Source organism: Bubalus kerabau, chromosome 12 (assembly GCF_029407905.1).
Source record: "Bubalus kerabau isolate K-KA32 ecotype Philippines breed swamp buffalo chromosome 12, PCC_UOA_SB_1v2, whole genome shotgun sequence".
NCBI lineage: Eukaryota > Metazoa > Chordata > Mammalia > Artiodactyla > Bovidae > Bubalus > Bubalus kerabau.
Genome location: NC_073635.1, coordinates 71,901,087 through 71,914,012, shown reverse-complemented (window position 1 = coordinate 71,914,012; position 12,926 = coordinate 71,901,087). Strand labels below are relative to the sequence as shown.

The 12,926-nt window shown below is 42.7% G+C and overlaps 1 long non-coding RNA gene across 1 annotated transcript; it reads right to left on the bottom strand.

Moving 5' to 3' along the window:
• Positions 1-512: 512 nt before the first annotated feature.
• LOC129624646 (uncharacterized) lies at positions 513-8,095 on the bottom strand. The gene is made up of 2 exons (XR_008701084.1): positions 6,346-8,095; positions 513-945 (listed from the first exon to the last, which is right to left on the bottom strand). It is a non-coding gene; the product is annotated as an uncharacterized LOC129624646 (long non-coding RNA).
• Positions 8,096-12,926: the final 4,831 nt, after the last annotated feature.

Here is a 12,926-nt window from a genome sequence, read left to right as displayed (position 1 = left end):
CACTGCCTTCTCCGACAAATGAAGATGACTGAGTGACTAAACAACAACATTAAGATATTATAATAATACTTGGAGCTTCAGTTATTTTGTTTTAAGCCTTTTGGAAAACTAGTCCATTACTGAGATAAGTTGTCTGGAAACTGATAAGAGTTGATAAGGGTGTTCTCAGAAAATAATATACCTAAAAAGATGAAAACCCTGCTTTCATTAGGCTCACAATCTAGAAAAGGAATAGGTAAAAAGAAAAGTGCTGCAAAATGATACAAATATAAATGTATAAGTATATTCATTCTCACCTATTAAATAAGCAACAGTCTTTAAAAACCAGAATAGCCCACACTAGTGAAAAGTGTGATAGGCACTGTAGTCTATTGGTAAACTATAAATTAGAAAAGCATTTTCAGAACATAATCTGACAACATCTATTAAGAGCCTTAAAACCATTCATCTTTTTTGACTCAATAGGATTTTTACTTACACGATGATGAAGGCAAAAAAGTCATTTATAGAGAACTATTTATACATAATTTTATTTATATGCAAATGTTTCTCAGAACAGTGGTTATTATTAAACTGTAATAGGATTTAGAAATATCCTAACTTCTAAGTTTAGCAATAGCAACATGATTGAACAAATTATGAATTATTTTTAAACAAGTGCTTTTGAACATCTACCATACATCTACCTTTCAAAGCACTGGGAATCAATGGACTACAAGATATGTAAGCTTTATCTTCTCATGGTGTTCACATTGAAGTAGTGGGAGATAGATGGTTAAAAAGTAAATGGATGAACAAGATAACATTAGGTTTGATGAGGAATCTGAAGAACAGGAAATGATAGTGGCTGGAGATGGCTGGCAAGCCCTGCTTTAAATTGGATGGTCAGGAAGGCTTCTTAGAGGAGAAACTTAGCCAAAACCAGGGAGTCAGTCTTCTGCAAACCTGGGAGCAAAAAAAAAAAAAGATAAAAAAATTCCATGGTATTGCATAAGATAACTTAGGTGAGTGTAGATTAAAAAAAAAAAAAAAAATAGAAGAAAGGGAGACCTGCTCTTGCATCTGTCAGAGGAGGCAAACTGCCACCCCTGAGACTGGGGAGGCTCACAGGTGAACAGAGGAAGTTGAGGCTTCCTCAGAGTGAAACGACCATGGGAACCTGTGCTTGGGGAAGAAACCAGAGCCATAACTGACAAACTGCTGGAGGCTCAGTGTCAACAATCTGAGAGTAAAAACTCCAGGAGACCCAGTCATGGGGGCACTCACAATATTGTGAGATTTACCTCCAGGAGCTTCACCAGGATCCTACAGGAATACCAGGGAAAATCCCCTCAGCCTTCCTGCTGGGAGTGGGGTGATAGGGGGTAGCCAATTTGAAATAGACCAGAACACTCAGTCCTCTTAAGAAGGCCCTAGAGGAAAACTAGTACTAGAGTCTAACCCTCTAGGGTATTAACTGAGCCCAACTGACCTCAGAGAAGGGAATATCCAGCTCCAGCTGGCTCAAGCCATTCTGTCCCACACAAGAGATGGGGTAGGGGAGAGAAAAATGAGAAACCCTTGTGAGGTTCAGAGTCCAGAGGAAGAGGCTCACTGAGGGGCTGAGACCTAATCATGGGATCTGCCTGCCCTCACACCTCACCTCCTCATTACTAAAGCCCTCTAATAGCAGTGCCTTTAATCCAGCACATCATGTCTGCATTTCAAAAACACCTTACAAGACACACCAAAAGGCAAAAGAAAAAAGAAAAATATTTTTGAAGAGACAAAGCATCATCAAAGCCAGACATGGCAGGGATGTTGGAAATATCAGATGAGGAATTGAAAGGCAACTATGCCTTCCCTGGTGGCTCAGTGGTAAAGAATCCGCCTGCCAATGAGGAGACCTGGGTTTGATCCCTGGGGCAGGAAGATCCCCTGGAGAAGAAAATGGCAAGCCACTCCTGTATTCTTCCCTGGGAAATCCTACAGACAGAAAAGCCTGGTGGGCTGCAGTCCTTGGGGCCACAAAAGAGTCAAACGCTAAAAAGAAACTAAATAACAATAACAATAACATGAATAATATGCCAAGGGCTCTAATGTATAGAGTATATAGCATATAAAAACAGATGGGTGGTAAAAGCAGAAAGATGGAGTTTCTAAGAAAGAATCAAGAGTAAATGCTAGAGATAAAAAGCAGTGTAACAGAAATGGGGCGGGGGGGAACCTACAACTAGGTGTACTATTTTCAAATTAAAGAAAAAACATTTTGGCTATAGAGGAATAAAGATAAGAATTATATCCAATTCTCCTCAGAAACCAAACAAACATGGAAGAGAGTGAAAAAGTTTTAAGTGTTGAGAGAAAAAACCACCAACTTAGAATTCTGTAATTTGTGAAATGATTGTTCAAAAGTGAAAGAAAAATGAATACTTTTTCAGACAAACAAAAATTGGGAAAGGAGTACAAAAAGGCTGTATACTGTCATACTGTTTATTTAACTAATATGCAGACTGCTGCTGCTGCTGCTAAGTCACTTCAGTCGTGTCCGACTCTGTGCAACCCCATAGATGGCAGCCCACCAGGCTCCCCCGTCCCTATATCATGCAAAATCCCAGACTGGATAAAGCACAAGCTGGAATCAAGGTTGCCAGATGAAATATCAATAACCTTAGATACGCAGTTGAAGCCTGGTGTGCTACAGTCCACGGGGTCACAAAGAGTCGGACACGACTGAACAACTGAACTGAACTGATGCAGATGATATCACTCTAGTGGCACAAAGCGAAGAGGAACTAAAGAGTCTCTTGAGGGTGAAAGACGAGAGTGAAAAAGTTGGCTTGAAACTCAACATTGAAAGAGCTAAGATCATGGTATCTGGTCCCATCACTTCATGGCAAATAGATGGGGAAAAAGTAGAAGCAGTGACAGATTTTATTTTCTTGGGCTCTAAAATCACTGCAGATGGTGACTGCAGCCATAATATTAAAAGACACTTGCTCTTTGGAAGGAAAGCTATGAAAAACCTAATAAAATCTAAAGAGAAGATGTAGAAATTCTGGAGATGGGTTCACAACAATGTGAATATAATTACTGCCACAGAGCAGTGCATTTAAGAAATGGCTAAAAAGTTTCATTTTACATTATGTATACTTTACTGTGTAGGGGAGAGGAAAATTGCTCTTTCTTTTACACTTCTAGGTTCTCTGAATGGAGCCTTGGAGATTCAAATGAGGTAAGACAGATGAACAAGAGAAATACAGTTTATTAACCTGTGCAGCACGCACACTTATGGAAAGATCTTCTATCATTTACAGATTGCTATTGTTGTACTCGGACAGTTTTGCAAAAGTGTTTCATGTTCAACAAGATTCATAGAAAGGACTTTTGATAAAAACAGGTATCTGATAAATTTCAGACCATGTTAGTCAACTTTGTAAGAAATTTTATAGATCTAGCAGAAAGCCTAATGGCTTCACAAAACTGTTAACAAAAAGGATTAGTTGCTGAGTGAACTGGTGAACATGGCTATTATTTTTATGTCTAAATATATTGTCTAACTATATTTTATGTCTAAATATATTGTCTAAAATATTGGATTCATGTTGATGTATGGCAAAACCAATGCAATATTGTAATTAATCTCCAATTAAAATAAATAAATCTATATTAAAAAAAAATAAAATAAAATATTACCAGTTTAAGTTTGCATTTTCCAGATATAATGAAACAGTTCCCTTCAAGATAATTATGACTTACAACAATTTGGAAAGTTAGACATTTGTAAGTAGAACTAAAACATGTCTTTTCTTTCTACTTGATCCCTCCAAAACTTGGAAACTCTTAGGTTCCCAGCAGATGTATCAGATAAATAAGGAAGGCCACCTTCTATCAAGGACAACTCTTCCACCTCTGGGTGATAATTGTATTCCGTGAACAAAGTTTCTCATCTGTAAAGGGGGTACTGAAAATCAGTATCAATTTAATTGAGTTATTGTTGATGTGAAAGAGCTTACTGCAGATCCTAGCACAGAAGAGATGTTCAATAAGTGGAAACAATTATGGAAAGATATTTTACCAGAATATTAAATTGACTGTCCCTTGCTAGGGTGTGTATGTTTGTGTAAAAGGAATGAAAATGGAATTCTTGAGGTTATAGCTTAAAGGGTACTTGTGCTGGTATAAAGAGCACAATTGGCAAGAAAACAGCCAACCATGATTTCCTCCACAGAAGAGAGATCAAAACCCAAGTCAGAGGAGAGCAAAGGTCTGGGAATGAGAGGCAGAGAGCTGGAGACATCTGTCCCCAGTGATCACCATCCCCAAAATAGGGGGGATACAGGATATGATAGAAACCCCTTCAAGTATGGCTCATGCCTTACCTCCTCCTAGAAGCCAGCAGAGTTATCAGCTTTGTAGAGGAGACTCCCAGGCCATAAACCTGTGTTACAAGTGAAGAAGAAAATCCAGATTTCCCACCTGGGGCCTGGAAAATTCAGAAAGTGGGAAGCAACAGGCTTATGGAGCCTGGAGCCAGGATGAGAGAATGCCATAGAGGGAGATGAAGTGTGTGCCGTCCAACTGGGGGGCAGATGAGAACCAATTACATCCTTCCTTTAAAATTCCATGAAGCGAAGAGAAATGAAAGTCACTCAGTCGTGTCCAACTCTTTGTGACCCCCATATACTGTCCATGGAATTCTCCAGGCCAGAATATTGGAGTGGGTAGTCTTTAGATTTTCTGGGTGATCTTCCCAACCCAGGGATTGAACCAAGGTCTCCCGCATTGCAGGTGGATTCTTTACTGGGGAAGAATTTACCAGGGAAGCAAAGAACACTGGAGTGGGTAGCCTATCCCTTCTCCAGCAGATCTTTCCAACCTAGGAATAAAACAGGGTCTCCTGAATTGCAGGTGGATTCTTTACCAACTGAGCTATTAGGGAAGCCCTAAAATCCCATAGCAAAGTAGATTTTAAAAACAAAACAAGTATAAAAAGCAAAATCTGCTGGGAAAGCAGAAACCAGACTTTGATAGAGTTTAAGAGACACTAGGACAATAAATAAGAATTCTTCTTAAATATAGGTCAACTACTTTATAATCAGGTTAGATCTATAATCTCTATCCTTCATTCTCCAGGTTACTAGTGGTGGAGGAGAAGGAAATATCATGTCCTGGGAGCACTGAGACTAGCTGTCCAGTGAGGGTCCTTGGCTTCTGCAGGAAAGAATACAAGAGTGAGCTGAAGTAGAGTGAAAATGGACTGATTCAGGGAGATACACAGTCCACAGACAGAATGTGGACTTACTCAGAAGGCAAGAGTGTTCCCAAAGTATGGGGTTGTGAGTTTTTATGGGTTGGGGAATTTCATAGGATAGCGAGTGGGAAGAATATTCTTGCTATTCTGAGGAAGGGACGGGGAGTGTCAGGAGCTGGGTCATGGCACATTTTTTGCCTTTCATGGTCAGCCTTGGAACTATCACAATGTCTGTCATGGTGCGAGGGGAATGATTTTTAGTGTTCTAATGAAGGTGTAATGAGTTAGAGGTCAGTGACCAGATCATGCTCAACACCATATTGATTATAGCTGGTTTGAGCCAGTTTTTGTGGGATCCTGTTTTTCTTAATATCTATGCTCCTGTCCTCATTCTGTTAACCATTGTGCCCCCTCCTTCCTGTATCACAAGCATAGACACAGTTCCCATAGGGATGAGGCCATCTTAGCCCCCTACCCAGGAGCCCAGACATGGTTTTCTTGCACCCTGATGCCTAGACCCTTCCCTTTCCTATTTAAACAATACCCAGTTGTCTTCCTCAAATGAAGGACTCCAAGGACTTCCACTAATTTCAGGAGCAACATTAAACCCCTTCCAAGTGGGAGTTACTTTGTGGGAAAAAAAAAAAAAAAAAAACCAACAAAACAAAGAAAATTGATTATTTCTTTGTGCTTAGGGAAGAAATTGGTCTCTTTCTCTTCATTGGATTATCACCACAGGTAACAAAGGAAACAGTCATTAAAGGTAAGGTGGTGCCCTTAGTATTCCAGGAGGCCAGATGCTGATGAAGCAGTCACTAGCAAAGCCACCAACAATTCCCTGGAGTAAAAGTAGAATCTGGGGCTTCCCAGGTGACTCAGTGGTAAAGCACCAGCCTACCAATGCTGGAAACACAGGAGATGCAGTTTTGATGCCTGGTTGGAAAGATACCCTGGAGAAAAAAACAGCAACCCACTCCAATATTCTTGCCCAGGAAATCGAATGAACAGAGGAGCACGGTGGGCTACAGTCTACGGGGTCACAAAAGAGTTGGATTCGACTGAGCAACTAAACAACAGAAAGTAGAATCTGGGTCATAAAATAAAAATCTAACCTTTTTTCTTTCCCTTTGTGCTGAGTTGACGTTCACTTGCTCACAAGTCACCTCCTGCAGAGGCCTCGCATCCCAGGCCCTTCAGACAAGACTCCCCGGGGAGAAATGGCTCCACTGACACCTCAGCTCTGAGGGCCGAGGGCAGAGACGCTGCTCCCGGGGCTGTGATTCAAGATGGTGGCCAGAGGGCTGTGGGCAGAGATGGTGCACCTGGCACTGGATCTGGGTGCGTAGCTACACAGCTGAGCCCAGACTCGCGAGAACCTGGCCCCTCTCCACTCACATGAACCACTAGCAGCAGCCCCTGGAGGGCTTTTAGCGGGGAGCATGTGCTCCAGAGCAAGTTCTATTGGAACTAGCCACAGCTGGCAAAGGACGCTTGTTGGGGTCTGACGTGGGACCCCACCAGAACAGGAACAAATCCAACCCCCTTCTTCTCAATAAGAGTGTGATTCTCCTAGAGACCTAGGTAGGGGAGAAGCAGCAGACTAGTTAAGAAAATTAGACTTAATATCATTGTAGTTTGCATCATTCCCTTTAAAAGTTATGTTCACTCTTGAAAACCTGTACCTCCCCTTCTGATAGAAGCCAGGTGAGGCTGATATACCTTCCTGTTCTATCAGGTCAAAGAGTTAAAGAACCAGACTCTCAGGAGCCTCTCAGAGTGGGACTCTTGAGGGAAATCTGTTGTCTGGGTGACCAGGCTAACACTAGACCTAGAAACCAACAGCATCTTCTACTTCAGATGCCCCCACCCTTCCTGACCTGAGCCCCAAGAAACGCCCTGTCATGCTAAACTGAGGTTACACTCAAGATTTGGTGACTGGCCAGGGAATGGAGCCTGACTCAAGTGATGAGACCTTCATGGGGATGGGGTTTTCCCATGAGGATGGGTCTCCTGCAGGAGGCAGGTAGAGATTCATGTGAACAGAGTGGAAGGGGGTTCTCAATAAAAAACCAGGTTCAAGAGGGATGGTGTTACCCTGGGGTGTTCCCCGAAAGGAAAGAAAGAAAGTGTAGTTGTGCAGTCATTTCCAACTCTCTGAGACCCCATAAACTGTAGCCCGCCAAGCTCCTCTGTCTGTGGAAATCTCTAGGCAGGAGTACTGGGGTGGATTGCCATTTCCTTTCCCAGGGGCTCTTCCCAAACTCAGGGACTGAACCTGGGTCTTCCACATTGCAGGCAGATTCTTTACTATCTGAGCCACAAGGGAAGCCTAAGTGATTCTCTAAGTGATTTCCCCTTTATAATATGGGAAAAGACAAATTGTGAAAAACTTTAGCTCGTTCCCTGCTTACTGAAATAGATACTGACCCTTTGAAACATATTCTGGTTCTTGAGTTAACTAAGTGAGACCATCCCTGCCCAGCGCAGGACTGCAGTTCCAGGGAGGCTGATGGGACAAGAAGGTGAGATGGAAAGGGGAACAGTCTTCCCACCTCCACTCACTGACCTACTGGGGAGAGAGCCTCATTCTGTCAAGTGGACTGTGACTCAGAAACTCAGGTCCTGAGAGCAGTCCTGTGAAGGGGACAGAGCAGAAGGTTAGGGGGCAATTCCCCACAGTAGCAAGGAGCTCTCCTTACTGCACAGTCAGGAACACCAGGGAGAATGAATCTTCTGTCTGTCACTACATCAAACACCTGAGACATAAGCACCCTAAGGCAGTGGTCACTTTTTCACTACTCAGTACAGTTGTGAGGCTGATGAGGCAGAGTTGTTGCTGGCCTCCTGGGCTCACTCACAGGCCTGCCCACAGCCAGGGGCCCCGCTGGCACTGGGTGTCCAGATGGGCCTCACTTCCACTCTGGCCTGAGCTGGGATGGCTGGAGGACCTGGGGTGGCCTGGTTTCTCTCCGCATGTGGCCTCTCACCTCAGACTGCTGACCACTCGGTGGTCAGGGAGGGAGTCTGTGATGGAGTCACCGGAGTCTGTGATGGAGTCACCTTCAAGCTGAGGTCTCCTAAAGGATTAGAAGGCAGCAGTGAGCAGGGAAAAGGGGGAGGGGCTGGGAAGAGGGGAGAAATTGGCTTATAAGAGACAATAGCAAGACTCTGTGAGGGAGGAGGAAGTATGACGCTTTCTAGAAAAACAGGAATAAAGTTAGTTTTGTTACTGCAAGTAATATAAGAAAAGAGGGGAGGTGAGTGTCAGGTCATGCAAGTTCAAGGAGCTAAGGAGGTTTTTTTTTTTGTTTGTTTGTTTTTAATCTTCGTACTAAGAGTGGGAAACCGTTGAAAAGTTTTAAGCAATGGGGTGACATGATCTGATGTTCTCTTTAAAGCAAGAGCCTGATTATGCATTTCAGGTTTTACAGGGGGATGAGAGCAGCCTTTCTCAACCTTAGCAGGGTTGACATTTGGACCAGACAAGTCTTTGTTGGTGAGGGGACCTGTACATTGCAGGGTGTGTCACAGCGTCCCCGACCTCTATCCACTGGATGCAGTAGTCACCTATCCCTCAGTCGTGACAACCAAAAATGTGTCCAGACGTTGTTGGTGAGGTATCCTCGGGGAAGCCAGTTCCTGGCTGAGAATCACTGGGCTGGAGTGAATGCAGAGTTTCCTCTGTCTTCCGGGAGAGAAATACTCCTCACCTGGATTGAGTGGTGGAGGTGGAGCTGAGATGAGCAGATGGGACTGCAGAGACCAGGAGATGAACTCAGCAGTACTTGCGTGAACAGACCAGTCACAATGATCCAGTTCTCAACCCTCTCCCTGCTTCCCTCCTTCAACATTCCACCTGCTCTGAAGAAGGAATCTGGTCTTGTGTTGGGGGTACTCATAGTTGGGTGGCAAAAGGATAGTATGTGGAATGTAAAGTTCTCTTTCACTCTGTCGTAGTTTGTTGATGCAACACTCATATAGTGCCGAAGTCTGACAAAGGAATTGATTTCTCACGTGGGGTCAAAGTTTGATTAAAGAAGTGATTGAAAATCAGCAAGACAGGGCAAAAAAACCCCAAAAGTTAAAAAACAACAACAAAAGGGACTTCCGTGGCAGTCCAGTGGTTAATAATACTATATGCTCTGGATGCAGGAGGTACAGGTTTAATCTTATTTTCCCTGGTTGGGGGACAGAGAGCCCCCTGCCACACAGTGCGACATTAAAAAAATTAAAAAGGAAAGAAGGCAGGTTAGTCCCAGGATTGTTTGTTTACTTGTTTTATTTTTGGCTGTGCTGGTCTTTTGGTCTTTGTTGCTTTCATGTGGCTTTCTCTAGTTGAGGAGAGCAGGAGCTGCCCTGCATTGTGGTGTGTGGGCTTCTTGTTGAGATGACTTCGTTTGTTGCAGAGCACAGGCTATAGGTATGTGGGCTTCAGGAGTTGCAGCATGGGCACTCAGCAGTTGTGGCACACAGGCTTGGATGTTCCACATCATGTGGAATCTTCCCGGACCAGGGATCGAACCTGTGTCCCCTGCATTGGCAGGTGGATTCTTATTCACTGTGCCACCAGGGAACTCCTCCCAGGCTTGTTTTTGAATGAGGGAAGTCTAGAGGTCTGGAGAGCAAACTGAGATGTGAGGGCAATGGAGAGAGGACTCTGGAATGAACTTGCTGAGGCACTGGCAGGAAACCTTAGAACATCTCTGCAGAGGCAATGATGTTCCTTTTAAATATAATTGTGCCCTCATCCCCTTGGTTTTTCATGTTCTTATTCAGTCACTTAGTCATGTCCAAGTCTTGGCGACCTTATGAACTAGAGCACACCAGACGCCTCCGTCCTCCACTGTCTCCTGAAGTTTGCTCAAATTCATGTGCATTTAGTCAGTGAAGCTATTTAACCATCTCATCCTCTACCACCCCGTTCTCCTTTTGTCTTCATTCTTTCCCAGCATCAGGGTCTTTTCCAATGAGATGGCTCTTTGCATTAGGTGGCCAAAGTTTTGAAGTTTCAGCACAATCCTTCCAGTGAATATTCAGGGTTGATTTCCTTTAGGATTGACTGGTTTGATATCCTTGCTATTCAAGGGACTCTCAAGAGTCTTCTCCAGACCACAATTCAAAATCATCAGTTCTTTGGCCCTCAGCCTTCTTCATGCTCCAACTCTCACATGGATACACGACTATTGGGAAAAACCAGAGCTTTGACTATATGGGCCTTTGTCGGCAATGTAATGTCTGCTTTTTAATTTTATTTTTAAACTTTACATAATTGTATTAGTTTTGCCAAATATCAAAAGGAATCCGCCACAGGTATACATGTGTTCCCCATCCTGAACCCTCCTCCCTCCTCCCTCCCCATTCCATCCCTCTGGGTCGTCCCAGTGCACTAGCCCCAAGCATCCAGTATCGTGCATCGAACCTGGACTGGCAACTCGTTTCATACATGATATTTTACATGTTTCAATGCCATTCTCCCAAATCTTCCCACCCTCTCCCTCTCCCACAGAGTCCATAAGACTGTTCTATACATCAGTGTCTCTTTTGCTGTCTCATACACAGGGTTATTGTTACCATCTTTCTAAATTCCGTATATATGTTTTAGTATACTGTATTGGTGTTTTTCTTTCTGGCTTACTTCACTCTGTATAATAGGCTCCAGTTTCATCCACCTCATTAGAACTGATTCAAATGTATTCTTTTTAATGGCTGAGTAATACTCCATTGTGTATATGTACCATAGCTTTCTTATCCATTCATCTGCTGATGGACATCTAGGTTGCTTCCATGTCCTGGCTATTATAAACAGTGCTGCGATGAACATTGGGGTACACGTGTCTCTTTCCCTTCTGGTTTCCTCAGTGTGTATGCCCAGCAGTGGGATTGCTGGATCATAAGGCGGTTCTATTTCCAGTCTAGCTTTGTGGCACCTTTTCTACCAAGGAGCAAGTGTCATTTAATTTCATAACTGCAGTCACCATCTGCATTGATTTTGGAGCCCAAGAAAATAAAATCTATTACTAGTTTCACTTTTTCCTTTTTTATTTGCCATGAAGTGATGGAATCATATACCATAATCTTAGTTTTCTTTCATGTTGAGTTGCAAGCCAGCTTTTTCACTCTCCTCTTTCACCCTCATTAAGAGGTTCTTTATTTTCTCTTCACTTTCTGCCATTGCAGTGGTATCATCCACATATCTGAGGCTGTTGATACTTCTGCTGGAAATCTTGATTCCAACTTGTAATTCATCCAGCCAGACATTTTGCATGATGTACTCTGCATAGAAGATAAATAAGCAGGGTGACAATATACAGCCTTGATGTACTCCTTTCCCGATTTTGAACCAATTAGTTGTTCCACATCTGGTTGTAACTGTTGCTTCTTGACTCACATACAAGTTTCTTTTTACATAATGAATAATAATTCTCTCTCCTGTGCCTGCCTATTAAGGAAGTATCATGAGGAATGGTGAGTTCCTAACCCTAAAACACTGGGAATTCATCTGATCAAAGACCCTGTCCTTAGTTCTTATTTTTTCATATCCTATCATGGCAAGTAGGTGTTTAAACTTTTTTTCTTTTTATAGAAATTTTCAAACATATCCAAAAGTAGAATAGCACAATGAACTTCCATGAAACAAGCTTCACCAGTTATTCACATGTTGTCCATCTCATTTCATTAAACTCGTCTCTTTTGCAGTAGTGCCACCAGTATTTAGCACAACTCCCAGATACATATTTCACCCACTGGTACTCCAGTACACATTTCTAAGAGCTAAACACTTGAGAAAGATAAACACAGTACCATCATCCCTTTACTAATCACCTTAACATGAATATATATGTGTGTGTACGGATATATATACTCATACTCAGTACAGTACCTCAAGAGCATCTTAAGAAAGTGACAGATGCCTGCTAAAATCTTAATGCTAGGATTTCACTACAGTTTCCTTCAGATCCATCTGCCTTTATAAGCATACACATTTAATTTGGCATTACAATCCTTTATGTATTGAACCAAGAGATTGTTCCAATGATCACTGCTTCCTTTTCTATTTTTTTAATTAAATTTATTTATTTTAATTGGATGCTAAGTACAATATTGTACTGGTTTTGCCATACATTGACATGAATTCAAGACGGGTGTACATGTGTTCCCCATCCTGAATGCCCTCCCACCTCCCTCCCCAACCCATCCCTCTGGGTCATTCTAAATTATCACAAGCCATTGGTTTAATACTGCACTTGGGCTTCCTTTGTGGCTTAGTTGGTAAAACATCCACCTGCAATGCAGGAGACCTGGGCTAGATCCCTGGCTTGGGAAAATCCCCTGGAGAAGGAAAAGGCTACCCACTCCAGTATTCTGGCCTAGAGAATTCCATGGACTATGCCCATAGAGTTGCAAAGAGGCTGACACAACTGAGTGACTTTCACTTTCGTTCACACTTATTTGGAATTTTACACAAGGGCAGTTTCTGGAATGATTTATTTCTTCCCTTTGAAACATTGGATAATGAGCTTCAGTCTTATCTTGATACCACTCCTTTTCTTTTGTTATTATTATGCAATAAGCGAATGAGATAATTTTCCACCCAACAACTGGAGCCAGAAAATAAACATGAGTTTGAGGGCTTCCCTGGTGGCTGAGATGGTAAAGAATCTGCTTGCAATGTGGGAGACCTGGGTTTGATCCC